This window comes from Motacilla alba, chromosome 5 (genome assembly GCF_015832195.1).
Source record: "Motacilla alba alba isolate MOTALB_02 chromosome 5, Motacilla_alba_V1.0_pri, whole genome shotgun sequence".
In the NCBI taxonomy this organism is placed as follows: Eukaryota; Metazoa; Chordata; class Aves; order Passeriformes; family Motacillidae; genus Motacilla; species Motacilla alba.
In genome coordinates this window covers 57,194,828-57,214,642 of record NC_052020.1, presented here as the reverse complement: position 1 = coordinate 57,214,642, position 19,815 = coordinate 57,194,828, and the positions used below count along the sequence as shown (strand labels likewise).

Below are 19,815 nucleotides of genomic sequence, written 5' to 3'. Positions count from 1 at the left end.
CAGTCTTTGGGAAGCTGTTGGGGGACAGCAGCCTCTGTGGCTGCAGCCCTGTGTAAGCCAGCAAGCAGGTGTGGATGGAGTTTCTGCAGCTGTGAAAATGATGTCAAGCAATTCTTTTCCCCATTTGCTTGCAAAAATCATCCGTTGGCTCTGCCTCCTGTGGGGCAGAGAGGTGGGGACCAGGTGAGATGTGACACAGATCTGCACTGGCCCCTGTGTTGCCCTCTGCCAGCCCCCCAAAAAGCCCTGTAAGAAATGTCTGCTCTGAAAAAGTGATTTCTGCTGGAACGTGTGACTGAAACGACTGCAGTGCAACCTCTCACTGCCGAGGAGAGTCCTCGTTTTGTCTTGTACCGTTGCTCTGAATGAAGTAATTTATAAGGACATTTTCCATGAATCAATAAATCCATGCTTGCTGCTGTGCCTGGGAGGATTAATTTGCTCTAGATACTGCACAGAGTATCTCTGTCCTGAATTGCACTGCAAGTTCTGCTCTTTGGGAGAGCGTGAGGATACGGCTGGATCCTCTGGGAGCATGCTGCCAGCATCTGATGGTGCCTGATCCCTGTTAATTGTGCACCTCGTGGTGTGGGCTGAAGAGTTCAGGCAGGGTGTAGGAGCAATGGATTCCCCGTGTGTGGAGTTTGAGGGCTCAGTCCATTGTGCCAAGCATTTCCTGATGTTATAGATCTTGGGGAAATTGAAGCCAAAACAACGGGGAGGGGTGGGATCGTTGGCCTTTGAAGAGACCACAGTGCAGAAATCTGGGTTACAGGTAGGTTTTCCTTCCACATCTCCGAGTGATGCTTCCTCTCGAGAGGAATTGAAAAATTCCTATTGCTCTGCACCACCTCCCCTTCCAAAAGCTGCTTTTATGAGGCCCTTGGAAGCAATGCACATGTGCTTACAGAGCCTGCCACTGGATCTGCTTGGAAAAAGAGGGTTCAGAAACACAGCTCTGCTACATATAGAGAAGTCAAAGTTTGTTTCCCTTGCTTTGTCTGAGCACTGTGGTCTGGTGAGGCTGGAACTGTCGTGATGGATGGATGAGGGGACCTTGCTTTGCTTTCTGCTATGCACTGGGGTTTGGGGATGTTCCTGGCGTCTTCCTGTGCACGATGGCTTCTGAACCGGTGGGGCACGGACTGGCTCAGCTGTCCCTGTGAGCACCTGGATCCCACCTCTCATCCTGTTTCACCTGCCTGGCTGAACCCCCAGGGACCCCTCCACTTCTTCTCCAGAGTGCCTCCAAAACCATTTTCTATCTCTTGGAGGTCAGAGCTCAAGCTGGAGAATACAGAAACGTTCCCAGAGCCAAAACACGCCGTGGCAAGCGGGTGTGTGCCTGGTCTCTGCTTCTCATTTCCTCCATCACTGTGAGAGCACTGGAGCTGCACATGGGGTTTCAGCAGGGTGTCCCCTCTTTTGTTCCTATATATTAGAAAAGTCTGTGCATGTGTTTATATTTAAAAACAATATGTATATGTTTCAACTGAGCTGTGCCCCTCGGGACTGGTCTGGTTGGACAAAGGAGGGATGTATTTCACAGATGCCTACCTGTTGCACTGGCAGCTGTGTGATAGTCCTGCTGGTCCAGCCATTCTTGCACTTGGAATAACAGGTGTTGGCAGGGAGTGATCCCAAACCTGCTCAGACCCAGCTAGGAAGGCTCCTTTTGAAGTGAGCAGGCTTTGGAGTAAGCTTGGCAGCACCAGTGGAGGGGCTCTGTTGCTGTTATTTGTTTCACAGCCTGGGCAGCCCATTCCATGTGTGCCCGTCTTGCATTTTCCATGCCCTCTTTCCCACATGCTTGCTGGTGTGTTGCAAAGAAGCAGATGCAGCTTCTGGTGGCAGGGCTGGATGTTGGGCTTGTTGCCCATCCTCTGGGACAGCAAACACAAGGTCAAACAATGGCTGTGCCAACGGCCAAGCGGAGCAGCCGTAGAAAGTTGTCATTTTAAATAATTGCCATAATGGCTTCTCCTCCCTTTCTTCCACCCCTTCCCCATGTTCTTCCCCATCACAGTGTCCTTCCCCACCCATATCCTGGGGGCTGCTTGGATCTCTTCAGGATTTATGTTGAAAGGGAAGTGTTATGTACGTAATTAAACCGCCGTATTGCTGGATGGAAATGGGATTTGGTGCTTACCGCTGTGACTCTTTCTCATGCGTGAGGGTGAACTGATTGATTACTGAGGTTTGAGATTAAATATTCCCCTGAGCTCTGCTGGCATTTAGTGTGGTAGGGGGAGGGTGGAGGGGAATTCTGGTTTTCCTCCAAGGCAAGGAGAGCAGGGAATGTCTGCTGAGCACATCCCCTTGTCTTGGGCTGCAGCATTGGCTGTAACAGGCTCCTGGCATGGCTGCCTTGGGCACCAATAAAGCAGGTACCTTACTCCATATCCATGCAGGTGGATGGGCTGCTGGTGGGCTTTGCAAGCTCCTCTCACTGCTGCATTGAGCATCCCATTGCATCCTGCCCATTCCCGGTGACTCAGCTGCCTCCCCACCTGCCCACACCTCACCTCTGGCTCAGATCCCTCCCGGCCCAGCAGCGGGGTAGACCTGCTGTCCCCGCCTTTCTCCTTCGGAGTGCGCCTTATTTGTTTATTTTCCTTTACTTCTTTTCATCCCAAAACCCCTCTGTGTTTGGTTTCGATGGGAAAGGAGGAAAAAAGGAAAAACCCCCACGCGCCGCTCCTCGAGTGCGTGGTGGGTTGGAGACGCCGCCTTCCCCCTTCCCTTGAAGTCTAATTTTAGCTGAAGGCGACGGGATCCCTCCAGGGTATGGCAGAGATTTCCTATCAGCTGCCTAGACCTTAAGAAACAAAACACACAAACAAACACAGCACAGAAGCGCTTGAGGTTTATTTGGGTGAATTCTTTCAAAAAAAAGGGTGTGACTTATTTTTATTTTACGAGCAGCCCCTGTGCTGCGCACGCTGGCTTTGTTCTGCTGCAGTCGGGTATTTCAGGTCTTCCAAGATTTAATCAGAATAATTAGTTACTGTCTGTTTGTACCTTCTGTTTCTGTTGCAGGGTTACCAAAGGGTGTATTTATCTTCCAGAGGGCTGCCTAAGTGTCGCTTAATCATTAAAGCATCCGATTTCCTGCAAGTTATCTGCCATGAGGCTTATGTAAGTAAACAAATAAATAAATAAGTGAAAGCAGGGAGGGTGGGGATGGTGTTGGTGGATCCAGCTTGGGGGGGGTTGTACGGATTTTTCCTGATTGTCACGGGTTTAATTGTGAGTTGCCTGTGGTTCCCAGCCCGTCATGCGGGGTTCAGAGGACTGAGTGTTTGGATTGGCACTGAACACCCAGCCAGTTTAATGAGGCTGCTCTCAGCCAAGCCTTCACCCCGCTAAACTGGCAAGAGCTGTGTTGCTCCCTGTCATTTCAGGAGCAGGGGGGAAAAAATAGACCTTACAGGAATGAAAGGCTTTTGCTTTCACTCGTACAGTTATGACTTGGACTCCTTAACCCAGTGGTATCCCTTATAAAAATCACAGCTCTGTCTGGACATAAGTTACCACTGTAAGTTTGGCAGGATTGGGAATTAGCTGTTTTTCAGCCTGTATTTGCCATGTTTGGCTTGGGGAGGGAAACTGTTAAAGTACACATTTCCCATGTCTAACACAGGAGATGAGAAGGACTCAGCAGTCCCTGCAGAGGAAGGTGGGACTGCTGGGAAGCCTGGCAGGGAGAGCAGTGAGGTGCTGAACCAGCCCTGGTTCGTGCCTGGAACCCGAGTGAATTGTGTGATGTTTTCCCTTTGGTGTTTGTCACCAAGAGCAGATGAGAGGCCCGGTTCTGATGGCAGTGTGGGGCTGGACAGTTTGCTGTCTTCCATTTGGCTTCTCTTTCTCCCTGAGCTGGCGTGGTAGGGGTTGGGTTCTGAGGTGCTGCCTTGCCAGCTGCCTTTGCTGCCTCATTTATCATGTCCAATGTGCAAACCCTGGGAGCCAGGGTTTGGGGTGCATGCCGCTTCCCTGATGGATTTAGAAACTTTTAAATCCAGAAGCAGCCTTTGCCATCAGTTTCTCTGCTTTCCTGTGTGAGAGGGAGCGTAAATTCTTGAGGTTGGTAGCTGTGTGTTAGCTTTTCTTAGAGATACAGGTGTGCAGCTGGGCTTTCTTCTCCTTCCCTGGGAGAGGCTCATGAAAGGGAAGGGGCCTGGAGGGGACAAGGTGGTACCAAAGGGATCTGCAGGGCTTTAGTGACTTCAGGGAAAATTGCTTGTGGGAAGGTTGAGATTGAAGTTCATCTTCTCTCTGCGTTTGTTGGGAAGAGTAAAGACGAGTGATGGGGCATGTGTTGGACTCTGCTGTGGCAGAGCTGAAGCTGAGCATGATCCCACATCCTATCCCAGCTCCAGAGTAACAATTTGGAGAGACAAATCCCCTGGCAAATCCCCTGTCCCCTCTGGGACGGGCGTGGTGGCTGTCACAACCAGCAGCGCGTTGCCGGTGGCTTTTGCTCTGTCTGCTCCAGCGTATGTGGAGGTGGGAAAAGTCCTACTTGATGGAAATACTCTTAAGAAAGCCTGTCACCCTGATTTTTTCCTTGATGTTTGCCCAGCTGGAAAGCTGGTGGCGCTTCAGACAGCACCTCCTGAAGCACTGGGAATGTGTGATGTGCGGCACAGCCAGTGCTGCTGCCTGGCATGGTCCCTCCAGCCACAGTGAGGGGTGCTGCAGGGGGTGGCAGGTCTCTAATCCCCATCCTAGTGGAGTGTGCCTGCCTGTTTCACTGGGCCTTTCACAGATCTGCTTGGCTTGGGCACAGGGAGAGGTGGGGAGGAGGAGCAGAGCTGCTGGGGGTGGAGGAGAGCGGAAGCATGGAGGGGAAGGGAGATGACAGAATGCTGGAGAGGGATGCTGGGAGGAAGAGGAGATGATGTGGCTCATTTGCCTGGTGCTTTAGAAGTTGCTTAGTTAAATTAAGTGCTCACTAGGGAGCCTCATTTGGTTTTTAAATAGCTTCGGAGCATGTGAATGCTCTGTGTTGCTCTCTTCTTTCTGCAGTGTGAGCCACCTCCTGTCCCCATCTCTCTTTGAAGAATATCCCCAGAAGTCTACCTTAGGATGTGGGAGGGGAAGCTTGGTGGTCACCTGCTTTCAAAAAGCTTTTCAAAGTTCTCTCCAAGCTCCTCATCATTCCAGACCATCCATCCTTTGTTTTTTTTTCCAGTCTGGACGCTGTGAGCTTTGGTGATTGGGACTGACCACAGGTTCTCTCTCCCACAGAGGCCACAGCATGCCAGGAGCTCTGGTGCTCATCACACAGCACCAGCTGCTCTGGGGTGAGCTAGCTGGTCTTCCACCATCTCTCCTTGAGCATCCCATTTCAGGCAGAAGTTGATGCCCCTTTGGCTTTCCTGTTCTTTTGCAGGACTGTGTATTTCTTCTTTCCTTTCAGCCAGTTGAAAAACTGCTCCAAGAGACTGGAGAATGATTTTGAGTACCTCATTTTCCTGGTTCTACCTTGGTGCAGAGCTGGATATTATTTGTGCACTTGATCATCCTGTTACTTGGTAAAGGAAATTCATAGTGCTTAGTTTTATTTAATTTCTGTAGAAAATGAAAGTGTCTCAAGGTATTTATTTTTCTTTGTCTCCAGAGTAACACACTCAGTGATGGAGGCTGCCAAAGGCAGGCACAAATCCTGAGGATGAGGATGCAAACAATGTTTGGTCTCCAAAAAACTGTCTCAGTCAAGGATGGGGAATATTCCCCACACCAGAGCCACCTTGGGGCTTCAGCTGTGTCCCCCATGCAAGGAGATTGTGGCCACCAGGTGCCACTGAGGTGTCCCCAGACATGGGGCTCCCTCCCTGCTCTGATCCTCCACCATGTGCCCACCAGCCACTTCCAGACGTGGTGGGGGAAGGTTTGGGAGGAGCACACCCCGTTTTCCTCATAAAACTCCAAACAAGAGGCTTGGCCTGGTTTAGATTTTTAAAATAACTTGCACATTTGGAAGCTAAAGTTTCAGAAGGGCTCCAAACGGGATGATGGCTTTGATCGTGACAGTCCGAGATCAAGGGAGGGCTTTTTAGGTTTGCTGCATCAGCTGGAAAATATATTGTAGTGTCTAGACTTTATCATCCTCAAGAAAGGCTCTTCTTTTTTTTTTTCCTGCTCTACAAAAGGTCTAATCCAAAGGCCATGTACAGTTGGTAGGAGGGGCTTTGATTGGGTCCAGGAGCATGTTGAAAGAGGTGGAGATGAGCTTTGGGCTTTGAAGGACTCAGACCCTGCTTTACAGGCGCCGCTGTTTCCAGTGGGAGTTGTGTCAGCAGTGGGATGAGGATGGGGACCAGCTGTGTGCCAGTCCCCCCCTCCCCAGAGCGGGCAGTTCCTGCAGCTGAGCCCTGCTGACACCTCAGTGCTCATCCTCTGGCTGCTGTGCTTGTGGTCAGCTGCTCAGACCAGAATCTCCCACAACTCTCTGAGTTTTCCCTGTGTAATAACCATAAACATCCACGTTTGATGGTGTGTGGACAGAACGTCAGCATTTTTAGCTTGCATGTAGAAAATGTACAATTTTCTCTCCTTACCATTCCAATTTTTTTTTATTATTTTACTGAATTCTTTTATTATTTATATTTTTTTGCAATTCCAAAAGAGAATAATAGGGAAGGCTCTTCCAAAGCTGCTTGGAATAAACTCAAAAGCCTGCCAAGAAGGTGAGGACATCTGGCCACATGTATTTATAGAACCATTAAAGTTGGATAAGTCCTCCAGATCATTGAGTCCAGTCTTTGATCAAGCACCACCTTGTCAACCAAACCACAGCACTGAGTGCCACATGCAGCTGTTTCTTGAGCACCTCCAGGGATGGTGACTCCACCACTGCCCTGGGCACTCTGTCCTGATGCTTAACAAGCCTTTCAGTGAAGAAATTCTTCCTGATGTCCAACCTGAACCTCTCCTGCCATAGCTCGAGGCCATGTCCTTTTGTTCCTGTTCCCTGGGAGCAGAGCCTGGGCCCCACCTGGCTGCCCCCTCCTGTCAGGGAATTGTAGAGTGAGGATATCCCCACTGAGCCTCCTTTTCTCCAGACTGAGCCCCTCCAGCTGATCCTCATCAAACCTGTTCTCCAGACCCTCTCCAGCTCCCTTCCCTTCTCTGGACACCTTAATGTCCTCCTTGTTGTGAGGGGCCCAGAACTGGACACAACACTTGAGGTGTGGCCTCACCAGTGCTCAGTACAGAGGGACTGACTCCTCCTAAAGGCCCACACAGCAATCAAGCTCCTCTGTCACATTGGAATATGCCCTGTGGAGGAAGCAGAGGCAGTTTTTCTTTGAAACACTGTGTTTTCTGTGCAGGGCTCTCTCGTGTGTCATTGGCAAAGCCACCACCAGCCATTTCCTTGGTGTCTCTGCTGTAACACACCACGATGCCATGCTTAATGCCCCAGGCTTTGGAGGGGTTGCAGCCTAGTTATGAAAGCTTCATCTGGAAGCTTTGAGAAACATTTGGAAATGTTTTGGAAAACATTTGGATCGAGGATGCCTTAGCTCTGTGCTTGGTTGTTTTACTTTGCTTTGTCCTTGAGCGAGAAAAGTGCTGTTGGGTTTCTGTTTTTTTCTTTCCATCAGTTTTTCTTTTGGACAAACTTATTTCCAGGGATAAATCAAAGCAAATGCCAGTGTGAAAATAGTTTGTGGTGTAAAATGGTACTAAAATTGTGCTGGAAGGGATCTTGAGAGGTTACCTTGTCCCCAAGGGTAGTTGAATACGCTCATTGGTCTGGAAAGTGATCGTCTTTGCTGGGAGTTGTTTTGTCATAAATTGTCTCAGGAGCAGAGGCAAAAATCTACCAAATAATGTTGTCAGTATGTGTGCACGAACCTTCCTCAGTTTATTCAAATCATTTGCTGAATAAGTGTTGAAAATTAATGCTGGGTTTGTTCCCAGAGCTATTCAAAGTAATATTCCAGAGTAACCTTTTCCACCTTGGCATTTGCAGTATACTGAAACCCTTATGGACGAATTGCAGTTACCCACAGTCTGTATTTGACATGGAGCCATCCCTGTTTTGCCCCATTTCTGAGACAACCAGTCCCCAGAAGTCCCACCGGGATCAAGAGCAGGTTTTTCTTTGTTTCCTGTGAATTAGTTGTGACTTTTCAGTTTTCCAGGTGGTCACCAGCCCTGTGGAAATCCACAGCAGCCTCTCCCCTTGACATCTGCAGGCTTGGATAAAGCTGTAAGATCCTGGGCAAGGATCACTAGAAATCCTCATCTGCTTTGAGACGGAGCCAAGTGATGACTTTCAGTTCATTTCTCCTGCATCTTCCTCTGTCCCAGCTTTGTGTCTTGAACAATGAATCAAAAAAAAACCCAAAAAAACCATACCTAAGAGCCCTACTTTAATTCCCCCTCCTTTTAAAGGTGCTGCAGAGCTCTGTGGGGTTTTTTGCCTTGCTTGCAGCTCTCCACTTCAGTGATGGAAGGCTCTGAAGTTCACCTGTAGCCAGCTGGATGCAGGCTTGTTCTCCAGCCAGCACTGTGTTGGTGTTGCAATCCACACAACCCAGATGGTGACTGGTTTTCCTTCATCTGGTCCTTTTCCCCACCAGTTTACAGCAGGTGATAGGGGAATTCACCCATTTTTGGCTGTGGGGAAGGCTTGGCCAGCCCCCCTGGGCCCATCTGCACGTTTAAAGTGAAGATGACTGGCATCAGCGTTATTGTTTGGCCAAGTGTATGCAGGGATATCACAGCTTAGATTTGTTACAGATGGGTTTCTGGATATAGTCTAAGGCATTCTGCCAGCCAATTTTATATCTGTGTAAAAGTGATTGGCATCCCTATAAATAAAGCTGCTGTGGGATTATAAATCTAAATATACTTATTCATTAAATTATTTTTACATTTCCACTGAGTTGTCATCCTGGCTTATCACAAGCAAACCAGGCTCTCTGCCTGAGTGTTATCCACAGCTCCAGCAATGCAGCTTCTGAGGCTTGGAAATATTTTTTCACTTGTGTGTGAGCTATCCATGAGTCTCTGTGCCATGGATCTCTTCACTAGGACTTCCTCACAGTCACCCTGGGAATGACCCTGTCCTGGACACCGCTGTAGAAGTGGCAGGGCTGTAAATACAGGAACGTGAGTTTTTCTTTCCTGGTTCCCAAGTGAGCATGACTTTGCTGGGGTATTTGGTACCTGTGACCTGGTAAATACTGTTTGCATGGCTCCTTTGGTGCTGGGAAGGACTCTTCCATAAGATCCTCCATCTGTGTCCTTGGGCAGGGAGTCTCACAAAGTTTCCTCCTTCTGTGCTCCAGGCCAGGCTGCATGGAAACAGGGGTCTTTCCACCTGGTTTAACCATCCCTGCTGGTTGTTTTGGCTACAGGAGCAAGGAAAAAAGTCCCCCAGACCAGTTCCAGGTGCAGCTGTGAGCTGGGGAGGTGCTGGAGGGAGAGCCTGGCCAGGCACCTCCCCAGCCAGGCAGCAGTGCAGGCACTGGTAAATCTGGCTTGGTCTTTGGGCAGGCTGATGAGAACACTGAGAGCTGCAGCCTCCAGGTTCTCTGGGTTTTGTTTGTTTTTTGTTTTTGTTTTTTTTTTTTCCTTCTCTTTTCAAAGCATTTGATTATTAATTCAGTAAATGGTGAAGCACAGTGAAACATGTGCCTGAGTGGCAGAATATCAGCTGCCTCACTCTCCTCAGAAATAACATGCATTGTTGAAAGTTAACCCATGATTTTAGTTAAATTTCCTAATGAAAGGAAGCTTTTAAAGTCGGTCTGTCCATCTGCTCCTCCTTCCATCACTGACAATTCATTAAGTCCATTGCCTGGTTTTGTCCTTTCTTTCAGTTTGGTTTTTCATCTCAAATTTGTGGGGCTGCTGCAATTTTGGTCAAAACAGCCACCAAGTTAGAAGGGTTTTTTATTAGAAGGAGGTTTTTTGTTAGAAGGAGGTTTTTTATTAAGGGATGCAATGAAACCTCAGCCTGTACTAGACACCAGGGAATACACATAAATGTTATGAACATCCAAGCCATAAAGAGTGCTTTAGTTGGATTTGCCATGTTATGAGACAGCAGAGAGCCCACGCTGCAGGTCTCTGTGCAGACATGTAGGTGTTGCCAGGGGGGATGTTCACCTCAGTGAATTCTCTGATGTCTAATAAATGTAAGTTCATGCTGCAGCCTCACTCTAAAAGTGGCTTGTGTTGCTGAGATTCACAGAAGGAAATATTTCCATTCATGTTGGTATTCCTAGCGCTGCTCACCCCACCAAATGTAGTTTTGGTAGCATAACAGGGTCAGCACTGTCTTGTAGGGTCTTCAGAAACTGGTAGCAGCATTTGGATGTTTTGATTTTTTGCTGGAGCTGGTTGCCAGTCCACGTGCAGTTTGGCCCTGTGGAGGCAGGGGAGGCCATGCTGCTGGGTTCAGCATCCTCAAGGTGGGAGCTGGACCATGCTCTTGGAAACCTCACCATGCTGTATCTCAGGAGAGCACAGCCTGGCAGGGGAGCAGCAGATGGAGAGGAGAAGCCTGGGTGGGGGGTGCTGTGTCCCTGCCTCTGGGCTGTTTCAGGTGCCCAGTGGCTGAGCTGCAGCTGCATGGTGGAGGTAAGAGGTCGTGGGTTGTGTCCTGGAGGTACCAGGACTGGTTTGAGCAGAACAAATTTCACAAACCCAGAAGTTAAACGAAGCATTTTGCCTGGTGCTGGTTAGGCCAGAAGTTGCTGTGGCCAGAGCTGTGTGCCAGCAAACGGGGAGGTGGTTCCCTCTGGGATGACATTCCCAGGGTCCTTGTGTCCTGCTGCAGACCCTGATGCAGTGATGTACCCCCTTCCTCCCTAAACCAGCAGCAGCTCCTGCTTGGCACATGTCACCCAGGCTCTGGAGGTGCTGGTGTGGGCGCTCAGAGCATCTGTAAGGTGGTCTGGGGGTCATGGTGTGACCAGCTGGGCTTGGTGCTGCTGCTATGTGGGTCCTACGTGGGCGTGAGATCATTTCATCACCTTGTCTCAGGGGGAAGGGAGAGACCCTGAAAGAAAAGCCACCACCACTTCCCTGCAGGGCTGTGATGGGGTGCAAACAGGATTTGACATTCAGTGTGTTCTTGGTGAGCTGCCAAATGTTTGCATATCAGCCTGCCTTTTACTGGTAGGTGTCAATGCTTCTTTCCAGGCCTGGCTTCCACCAAAACCGGAATTCTTTGCAGTGTTGGGTTTTTTTTCCCCCCTCTCTTTGTTTCCTTTTTTCTTTCTCCATTCAGTGCCTTAGTAAGAACACAGCTGAAGTCCTGGGAGCCCAAAGGAAACCTGTCTATTACACATGACCCGATTAGAAGCCATGGTAATAAGCATTTGAATCTAAAGCTAGATTAGGCAGGGAGCAGTCTGAGGCTGGATTTGCATAGCACACATTCCTTCTCTCCTTTTCCATAGGACGTGTTGGTAAATCTCCTGAAAGTGAATTTAGAAAGTGCTGGCATGTGTCAAGTGCTCCTGCTGATGCATGGGTTGCTCTTCTCACTAGGCACTCAGCTGGGAAAAAATGCCTGTGATTGCCTGAAGATGCTGTTTCTCCTCTCTGCCTGCTCTCACAGCTCATGTTGCAGTCCATGGGGATGGGGAGCTCTTGCCAGCTCTACAGATCTGCATTAAGGGCATTTGGAAAGTTTTTGCCTGGAGAGGCAATTATTTCAGGGTGCTTTCTCTCTTCTGGCAATGGTGGAGTGAATCTGGAATTTTCAGGTACCTAAATCCAATTTGCAGCTTCTTCAAGCTTTCACTTCAACGTTACAGGTCTTGTGCTGGAAAATGCTGCAAAGATTTGTTATCCAAAAGCCATTTTTTATCCAAAAGCCATAATTTCCTTCCCCTTGTGGCCAGTCAGAAGACTGTGGATGATCTGAGGGTCAGTGTCTCTTTGCATTATATCATTACCATGTGTTCAGGCCATCCAGACTGCAGTGTTAGTTTGGTGCAAGGGGATGCAGAGGTCAGACAAGGGAGGGGGAAATGTTTTTCAAAGTTTAGGGCAGTGTCTGGGCAGCGCACCTGCAGAGTCTGTTCTAGGAGAGGGTTTGAGATGGAGTCATGGGTTTCATTCCTGGTTAGACTTGCTGGGCCCCACTTTGTTATCCATGGTGTTGTCTGGGCAGTGTTGGAAGACCTGGCATTCTGGAGAAGGCAGAGCTGCCCCCCTGAGTGGCCTCTCTCAGCCAGCTCCATTGCCACTTTTGCTGATAGGGGTGTTTCCAGAGCTGCTGAAGGAATGGGAGAGCGTTTCGGGGTGTTTGGGATGTATTCTCTCACTGCACAGCTGGGCACACCTGGTGTCAGTCAAATGCATTGTCCTGAAACCATGGAAGGAGGGCAGCTTTGAAGGACTGCCACAAGTCACTGGTCTCCAGAGCACCTGAAGCTTTCCCCAGGTGTGAAGAGCTCTGCGAGCCCCACCATGCCCAGGACTCACCTCTTTAAAGTGTGAGGTTCTTCATGGGTTTGGATTGTGGGTGAACCAGACTGGTGTTGATGGGGAGAAGTAAAAATGCCATCACTCCAAGATTTATATGCTGAGCATGACTCCAGCTGCTCTGGAATACCCTTTGGTCACCTGGGGTCACCTGTCCTGGCTGTGTCCCCTCCCCAGCTTCCTCTCTGGTGGCCTGGGGTGAGGAGCAGAAGAGACCTTGACTCTGTGACAGCTTTGCAGAGCAGTAACTCAAACATCTCTGAATTAGCAACGCAGTTTCCAGCACAAACCCAAAGAAAATGAAGCATTCCAGCCACAGCCAGCTTGGGAAGGGGCAGGACTGGTTTGGGGAAGGGGAGAGGGGTGAAGTGGAGGTGTGGGAGCATCTCTGGAGGGAGCAGTAGGTGGGTGTCAGAGTTTGGTGCTGCTCCCCAGCAGGAGTGGGTGACAAGGTGTCCCTCTGAGCCCCCACTGTGTCCCACTGAGCCCCCACCATGCCTGCAGTGGCCTTGGGGAAGGTGGATCTGTGCTCATGAGCACATCTGAAGTGTGGTGAGTCTCAGATATATCAACACCCAGTCTTTCCTCCTGCTGCAGGTGCGGTTAAATTTAAAAAATCAAACACAGTTATGTTCTCTCAGGGTATCTGAGCCTCTCAGGAGCCCCTTGGGTCACTTTTTCAAAGTGGGTATTTGCAATTGCTAGGCTTTTTTTTTTTTTTTTAATGGAAAGGGAGATGATTGTATAAATATCTAAAGAGGTGGGAAGCTTGTGTTGCAATTTGTGCTGGGTGCAGTGTGAAAACCTGTAAAGAAGAGAAATCAGCTCCCATGTGTAGCCCTGGAAGGGATGTGACCACTGTTGCTGTGATATTGCTCCTCCAGGGGGTTTCTTCACTGAAACGTTTGCTCAGGAGGGGTGGGAGGCTCATTTTTTGAGCAGTATAGAGAGATGAAGGCAGGCAGGATGCCTCAAGCACTAGAGATGCTGTGGATGCCTTGTTTGGACTCCAGACTCTGGGGAAAACCAGATTTGGTTAAATCGATGCACAGAGGAAAAACTAACAATCCTGTGCGTGTACTCAGTGTGTTTAAATTCAGTTTGTATTGACACTGCTGATGCTGATACTTTCCTGGATTAAGCATTAAAATAGCCTCTATTGATTTTTAAATGCATCCCCTTGGGACCTCCACTGGACTGACATTCCCCTCTGGATGCTCCAGCAGGAGAAGAGGAGCCTTCCTTTGCTCCATCCCCAGCAGCCATGTGTGGAAGGATCCCTCCCCTCTGTCAGAAGCTGGATAATTAGGCAATTAAAACCACGTGTCCCCATTAAGACAGGTCCTCTGAATTGCAGGTGGTGGATTTGAGCAGCTGGCCTGGAAAGTGGAGTCCTGCTGCCCTGTGGCTGGGGACGGTGCAGATCCATCCTGGTCAAAGCAGGGCTTTTGCCATAAGCTACATTGTGTTGTATCCACATAAAATAAGTGTGACCAACCCTTCCAGTCAATCTCACTAGCCTGTTTGCTTATTTATTTATTTATTTATTTTATTTTGTTTAAATGCAAACAGTATTTCAGTGAAATGTGACAAAAGTTGCTGCTTTTTCCCAGGCTGGGTGGGAGCTGTTGGGATCACGTTGTGCCTGATCTGAGCTCACATGCTTTGTTTTTTGGTCTTCATCTCCTGGAGCACAGGGAGGTATTAGTGTCACACTGGAAGGAAAAGTGGCCAGGGGGCCTTTTCTGCCATTAGACATAGTTATCAAGGAATTCTCAACCCCAGGTTTGTACTTCAGGGGGGAAAATCACTCTGGATTAGCATCAGAATTTTAAAACCTTTAAAAGAAAATCAGCATTGCAGATGGGTAGGCCAGCTGAGAGATCTGACAAGTGTGTTTTGTTTGCTCTGGGCACCTTCAGTACTATGGGTTTAATGGTATCTTGAAGTTTAATGATATTTAGCCATCAGGGTCCCTGCTGGGAAGGACTCCTATTTACAGCAGCCTTCCTCCGGTTTCCATTTCGAGAGAGCAAGAAACCAGCTTGCTCCACACCACAAAATGCCTGAACACCTGTGGTTCCAGTAGCCTCACCTTGAGCACAGATAGTGCTAAAAAACTCCAAACACCCCCCAACAAAAGCCCTCTGGGACTGAGCCAGTAGCTCCTTGCTGCCCTGTCCTGGTGGTGGCCCCATGGCAGATGTTGCTGTGGTGATGGACTGGAAACATCTGCTGCTGAGAAACTTGGAAGCTCCACTTTGTGGAGCCAAATTAAGAGGCTTTAAAAGAGGGAAAAACCTGCCTGCTTTCAGCCAGTCTCACCCCGGGGATTACTGCTGAAATGGGGAGCAGTGAAATGGAAAGCTCAGCAGTGAGGGTTTGCATACAATAAAATCACAGTCACAGCCCAAATATTCATTGGAGGAGCAGGGATGAAAAAAAGGGAAGAATTAAAATAAAGGAAGGTTGTTGATTGAACTGTTGTTCTCCAGGAAAAGGCTAATTGGCAAACAAATATCCTCCTCCAGTGGGAAATGCAGCTCCTCTCTCTCTTGCCAGGCTGCTGAGTTTGTATTAACAGCATTTGCATCGTCAAAGGGAGTAGTCAGAACTTGTGATATCTGGGCTGGGCTTTACAGCTGGTATTAGCAGCTTCTGGAGGTGTGCTGTGCTTTGAATGAGCAGTTTTCTCCCAGCTGGGGCCAAAACCAGCAGTGGAAAGGGACTGGGGCTGGATTGGTGCTTGTGCTTGTGCTGGGTGATCGGGATGGAGCCAGGATGGAAGAGGATGCTCCCCCTGGGATGCTCAGTGAGGCTGTAGGAGCCCCCTGAGCTGCGCAGGGGATCCTGCATCTCTCTTGTACCTGGTTTTGTCCTTGAGGGCTGCCTGGACAAGGCTTGGCATCTCCCAGCCCGGGCACTCCCAGAGGCTGCCTGAGAGACCGGGTTCAGATGGCACAGGAGAAATTCTGGGAGGCTTCAGGCTTTCAGGAGAGCCTCGGCTGGGTGCTAATCCCTCCCTGCAGTAACCTCAGCTCTGAAAGGGCTGTGTCGCCCCTTTGAGCCCCACCACAATGCAGCACTGACAGCTGCTGCCCCAAAACAAGAGTGGGGTGAGGGGAGCACAGGGACCTGCAGCCCCTTGTGCTGCCTTTCCTTTCTGCTGTTTTTTTTTTTTTATTTTATTCTGTGTTGCCCTTTAGAAGTGGGCTGGGACACAGGGAGGTCAGGGGAATGCCCCAGCATCCTTCCTGGAGAGCCAGCTCTGCCTCCCTCTGCCTTCCTGGAAAGTCTCTGGGGCTTGGAGAAGTGTTGTGCCTGGGTTTCAGGGTGCAAAATCATGGAGTGCATTTAAGGGACTGATATGTGACTTGAAAACTGTTTCTTCCTCCCACCAGTGCCAGCCCTCCCCACTTTTTTGGTTTGATTCTGAGAAAAGAGGACCACGAATCTGCCTGGTTTCTGGGAAAACGGGATGTGTGTGTCTGTAAAATTGGGTCATTCATTCACCCTAGTGAATAGCAAGAAATATATCTATTTATATAGGTTTGCAAACTGGGTCTTGTCTGTGGCTCCATGTTGTTGTCCTTGTTCCTGAAATAAATGGTATTTGCCTGAGCTGATCTGCTGGAGCTCCTGTAAGAAGTGGTCTGTAGTGGTTTGGAGGATCTCAGCTTGTCACTGATGAAATTTACCCTTTAGTGAAGAACTTGTGACCTCCAGTGTTACTGGGCTGCTCACCATCTAGATGGCTGGGAAACTTCCAGCAAGGTTTAGTTTTTAATCCTCAAAAACCAAAGTTTTGCTGCAGCAGCATCTTTTCTGGTCGGATTAATGTGTGCACTGAGCCGCTCACCACAGGGGCTGTGTGGGGTTCCCTGGACCTGCTCCTGATGGATGCTGCAAGCCCTGAGCTTCTCCTTGGATCCAAGCTTGTCTCCATGGCCTGGCATGAACATCCTGCAGCTCACCATCAGCCATCCCCTGCTCCAGATTTTGGCTGGCTTGCCAAAGCGAGCGGCGCTGCTCCGAGGATTGATTTCAGCTGGACAGCGTTGAGACAGATCCCGCCTCACCCTGCTGTGCTCCACGCTCTTCCCCCTGGAAAGTGGATTACAGAGTCAGCAGTGTGTGTGCTTCCCTTGGCAGGGACCTCACTCGTGTGCTGGGGAGGGGACAGGCAAGCCCGGCCATGGCACTCTCACAGCGCCGTGGAGGTTGTTGCTCTTTTCCCTGAATAGCATCAACACCTCCAGGTGGGAGCCCCATGCAGACACAAACAAAAGAGTCTCTCCCAGCACTTTTGATAGGTCTAAGCTTAAAGTGGAGTCTTACACATTTGTGAACCTATGTCTTTCCCTCACTTGGTCTAATTTTTCTTGCTGCACCCTGGCCATCAAGCCCCCGAAGCTCGTCTGCCCTTGAGCGGAGTGAAATGTTTTCTTGTGAGACAGCAGGCCCAGATGCATGCTTCAGGATGTGACAAATGCCACAATAAAAGGAAAAAATAGAAAGAGGAGGTGACACATTCTAGGCAAGCGCTGGGTTTTTGATGATGCTGGCAGATGGGGCTTTGCTGGAGTGAGCAGAGAGCCTGTGGCTGCAGCCATCTCCTCATGGCATCAGGGCCAGTGTGCTGGTGGCCTTCAGGTACCAGGTAGCCCAGGCAAGGTATGGAGACACAAAACACTCATTTTGTTGGGTTCATAGAGTATAGTAGGATTTCTGGGATGAAGGAAGAAAATTGGGATAATTCAGAAGTATTTACAAATCCATGAAACCTGAGTCTTTGAGATTTTGCATGTGCTGGGAATCACAGCTCTTGTGATGCACTAGCGATGAGTCAGGCTCCTCCTGGCAGCTGCATCATGGAAAGGCTCCTCTTCCCATCCCTTTTGGGCTGCTGGTCTGAGAGTAGATGGGTGGAGAAAAGGCAATCAATAGTTTAAAGCCTTTTAGCTGAATGTTTTGGGCTTTTTGCTCTCTCCTGACCACATGCACTGATTTCCACCAAACACAAACATTGCTCCCCTGTACAGCCTATGCCTGAAAACAGCTTTGCACTGGAGAAAGGAGGTTTTGGAAATCAGCATGAGAGTTTGTGGCCAAAAAATCGTTCTGGTTGCTTTAAACAGGAGCAGCTGTGCTGGGGATACCAGCACCATGCTCAGCACAGTGGAGGTGCTGGTAATGGGCTCAGATCCTCTAAGCTTCTGTGTTGGAGGGAAGATGATTCCTGCTCAGGGCAAGGCAATCCTATTTCTGAGCATTTCATCCATGCAAGAGCTCAATGTCAAACCTTATATTTTAAAAACTGAATAATACTTAGACACCCCCCCCCTCAGTAAAAAGTGTTTTCATGCACCATTGCACATTTTCATTTGCACATTTGGTGCAAATATGAAATGGAGAAGCACTTCTCTCTCTTGAGAGGGATGTGCAGCTGCCTTTTGGATGGGCAGGGCACCATGAACACGCTTTGGTAGGCTCACAATCAAAACCAAACCCAAAAAGAGGTTGGGTTACTGAGTGGAGCCAAGGAAGGTGCTGACTGTCTTGGGTCTGTAAGGTGAAAAATCAAAACGTGCCTGAGAAGGGCTTTGATGCTTCTCAGGGTATGCTGCAAATGTACAGCTGATCTGAAAAATGCTGCGGGAGCATCCAGTTTTTATTGCTGTGGAGGTCTGGATGTGACTTAAGCAGGAGAAAAAACCATCTGGAATTGTTTATTTAGAGAAATAGTGCAAAGTGTCTTGCACTGTGCCCTGCTCTGGGTGTTGAATTCGTGGGGAGAAACCCTGAGGGAGGATGAGCATTGCTCAGTGGTGTGGTAGGACAACTATAGGGTGCACTGTGTGGTATGCCAGATTCCTGCTTTCCAAAAGCTGAGAAAAGAGGTCCAGGACACCTGGCTCTAACACTTGGTGACAGTGATGGTGTCTTCCTAAAGTCCTTGCTGAAGCCAAGTGCCTCCCAACCATCACCAGCCAAGGAGGTCACTTTGCAGTGATGGATGAGAGCTGGAATATTTCCATTGTTTGGGAGCATCCCAGGCTGTGCTGAAGCTCTTGCAGAGTAAAGGCAGGCAGAGCTTGGCATGGCCCAAGATGCTGAAATTGGTGAGGACACGGCAGAGACGGTCACTGAGCTCTGTTACACCAAAACCACCCCTCCTTGTCCAAGGCGCCGGAATAAAGCTCCACATCCAGAGACAGAGCTCACTCAGCATCTTGCACCCTCATTTTGGGAGGGGAGCCAGGAAAACAACAAGCTAATATTCATGTTTGAGGATTTAGCTCCTGGCTCCTGGGTGGGTTGGGAGGAGGCGGGTGTGAAGGGGAGCATGCACACTCCTTTGCATGTGTTTGTGCCCTCGCTGGGTATTTTTAGGCTGCAGACCGCAGTGCTGCAATACCGGTGCTGGCTCCCAACCAGCTGGTTGGGGCATCGGTCACAGACAGGCTTTGGCAGCTCCTTGCTCCACGCAGTTTAATTTAGCTTGCTGAGGAGGCTGTTGAATATGCAAGTGGTAATTGCTGCTCTCCTTTCCTTAAAGCAAAGGCGGAAGCGACACCAGGGTCCAATTTTCTCCTAATGACTGATTTCATTTAAACACTGCTCAGGGCGATGCAGGCTTGATGCTTTTCTTTTTAGGGCTGGGGAGAACTAAAGTCCTATCTCTCTGTATCACTGAGCCAATCGGCCTGCGTCCGTCCTGATCCATCCTGGTCCATCCTGGTCACACACATGAGCTAAGCTCCTTCTCCTCCTTCTCTTCAGTCTGGGTTTCCAGTTTGAACCCATCACAAACACATTTTCACCCTTGTTTCTGTGAAAACAGAGTTGTTTGGGAATGATTCAGCCCCATCAGTCCTGCCTTGAGATTTGGGCTTGGCTGCAACTTCCCTCAGTGACCCTTCCCAACCTATCATCCCTGGCTCTGTTCATACAGGGGCAATTAAGATTAATTTATTCTGGCCCGCTCAATAGTAGAGGCCAGAAGGCACCATCAGATCACAATCTGACTTAAATTTATTGATCTAATTAGCAGTCAAAGGTACAAGCAGGAGGTGGGAGCAGGACACTTAACATATGATGCGGCATAGAACTTGTCCCTTCTGTTCTCCTTAACACAAGCCTCCAGATTGCCGGGGGCTGCTGCTTTTTCTTCTTGAATAACCAATTTCTGCAGGATTTGCAGGGGAGGAGGAGGCTGTGTAGCTGGACTTTGTTCTGACGATGCGAGCTGCGCTGTCTGCGGCTCCCAACGACCTGCCAGGGAGCTGTGTTTTGATTTTGATCCATCATGTCAATGAATATTCATCAGCCTTCTGAAGGTTTAATGCTATTTGC

At 49.2% G+C, this 19,815-nt stretch overlaps 1 protein-coding gene across 2 annotated transcripts in view; it reads left to right on the top strand.

Annotated features, from left to right (window-relative positions):
- Positions 1 to 19,815, top strand: part of DAAM1 (dishevelled associated activator of morphogenesis 1) — a 91,219-nt gene that overhangs the window by 15,682 nt on the left and 55,722 nt on the right. For both annotated transcript variants that reach the window (XM_038137782.1, XM_038137783.1), the window contains exon 2: positions 3,040 to 3,138. The gene's annotated coding sequence lies outside the window, so the exon portion shown is untranslated. The remainder of the gene's footprint in view (positions 1 to 3,039; positions 3,139 to 19,815) is intronic.